Raw genomic sequence first — 2,593 nt, 5'->3', positions numbered from 1 at the left:
TCTTCTTGAAACTTTTTGGACTTCGGGTTTGGTGACTAGCGCCCAGAATTTGAAAAACGACTCTTCAGTTACCTACTTAAGTTACCTATCTCGTTTTCATTGTTTTGTTTGCCCACTTTTTCCATTTTTTTTGCGTCTCAAGTCTCAACTTGTGTGCTTCGATATTGCTTCGCCGTTTCGACAGATTTTTGGGTACTGTTCAAAATTGAAATTGCTTGTAAAATACCAAAATGGCTAGGATATGCATTGTAGGCAGGTAATTTTGAAAATTGAAAGACGAGACGAGAGTAAAGTTTTATAGGATCCGTGGCCTCGAATCAAAATATACGTATAAATTTGAAAAAATTCGAACGATAGAGAAAAATTTTGAAAAATAGAACTCTCAAAAACGAGACGACCACAATAAAGAATAAGCTCAGATATAATCATGGCTTGAGTGATGTATCAATCAACAGAAGCTAATACCACAATGCACAACGAAGTACTTGGTTTTTCATTTTGATAATAGAATACACTCTGTCTCTTTTAAAGTACACAGACCAACAAAGTTCCTTTGAAATACAAGCACTCAAGCAGCATAAATGTGGAACAATAATTGGGAATCAGAGAATTGAGGCATTTAAGAATCATCATGCAACTAATTTGGTAAAATTACACATTATTTTGTTTCAATGTAAAATTACAGATACACTCATTCAATTCTATATTTAGGTAAGGTAAAGTGGGGTAATTCCGATAGCAAGCCCTAGCTTTGTTGCAAAAAACATTTTGGCACAAATGATGAAGAAAGTAGGTAGTTTTAGTGCTAACCTACACCCATTAATGATCAGATGGTTCATCTGCTCTGTTTTGTCAAGTCTGTGCAGTGTTCAAAATCTGAATGCCCAAATCCTTTGCCGCAAAAAACAGTGCACTTTTGAAACTCGTTTTTATCGTTCAAAACTTGTTGAAAAATTCTGTTTAGAAGCTGATATTTGATGAATACGTGTTAAAGTGTCAGTACCTCTTTTGATTTTGCTTTTATAATTATTTGTTTGGTGGCATTGAATTATTAAACATGTCGATCATTTTTCATGCTGCGGGGTAATTCCGATAGCCCCAGCAAAATTGTCCTGCAATGTTTTTTTCTCTGTTTTGATGTATTATAGTTTTAGGGGGTCGAAATTATGAAAGAAAATCCTCAAAACGGGGCATTTTTCTCTAGTTGGTCTAGTTTTCAAAAATTATGCCTCAAAAATGCATATTTGTAAAAAAAATTCAATTTTTGTTCTAATGATTCAATTTACATGAAATAAAAACCTAAATATGCAATAAATGGTATATTTCAACATTACTGGCTCGGAATTACCCTGGGAGAATTCCTTTCCTTATAAAACTCATTATCGGAATTACCCCATTTTTAGGGTAATTCTGATAACTCAACCTTCCAAAATGTTTTTTCAATTATATGTATGAAGCCTTCACACAAATCACTCTTCAATATAGTCAATGTGTAGCTGAAGGACGCAGGAATAAAGTTGTTACATCATTTTTGCCCCAAAATGTACAGGAAATCCAAAAAATGAGAAATTGCTAAAATTTTGAATTTTGCCATCGGAATTACCCCACTTTACCTTAGGTATAGTTAGGCACCTATTTTTATTATGTATTTATTTCTAAGCATAAGTTCGCGGCTTTAAAAAATAATTCAAATGGTAATTTTGATTTTTTTTCATTCTTCAAAGATGTGTCCGATAAGAAAGCGTAAGAAGGATTTATAGCCCGATTCAACCGAGAGAAAAATAGTAGTAAAAAAATGTGGCGAGAAAAATAAACCTCTCAGATAGATAATTTCCGAGAAAAGAAATCAGTAGTGTGGAAAAATGATGGAAGGAAAGAAAGACTTACAGGTTTTTCCTTCTTTAAAACTCTAAAAATGAAAATCTCTTTGTTCGTATTTATTCAAATGAAAATAATTCGATTTTCTGAAAAGAAACGCGATTTTAAAACTGAACTTAATTTAATTTTATCATTTTAAATAGATAAATAGGTAGGTAACTTCATTAATGATAAGTTAATTTTCAAATAACGAAAAGAAAATCAAGGGGTAACATTTTTATTCAACAGGTCATTTATTCAAATCATATTTTTTCTTAACTAACTTTTAGGGTACCTAGTACCTACTTATTTCTAATAAAAAATAATTTTAATGAATAAAGTGAAATATTAGGACGATGATACGCGAGAGAAAATCAGAAAAACAAATCATGAGATAAATTTCAAACGCGTAAACAACAAAAACAAATCCTTTCTTTAATTGCTATTTGCCAAACGTAAATTAAACGGCGACAGATTTTGATTGGCAAACGACGCATTCATCTTATGGGACCATCAGATACTTCATAAAAGGAAGTATAAAATTTCCTGTTGGGTAAATTTAACGGATTCTATGACACGCTACCTGGATTCGTTTTCATTATCTAATAACCCCACAACACTATAAATCCAACCTTACAGTAAAAATGAGCTTTAAAAAGCATATTTTATTGATTTTTGAGGTGTAGTATGCGCACACTCTTCAGGGGAAAATGAATGGTTTATTTTATGGGTATAC

Source organism: Planococcus citri, chromosome 1, assembly GCF_950023065.1.
Source record: "Planococcus citri chromosome 1, ihPlaCitr1.1, whole genome shotgun sequence".
NCBI classification, from domain to species: Eukaryota; Metazoa; Arthropoda; class Insecta; order Hemiptera; family Pseudococcidae; genus Planococcus; species Planococcus citri.
Note: the sequence above shows the minus strand (reverse complement) of the source record.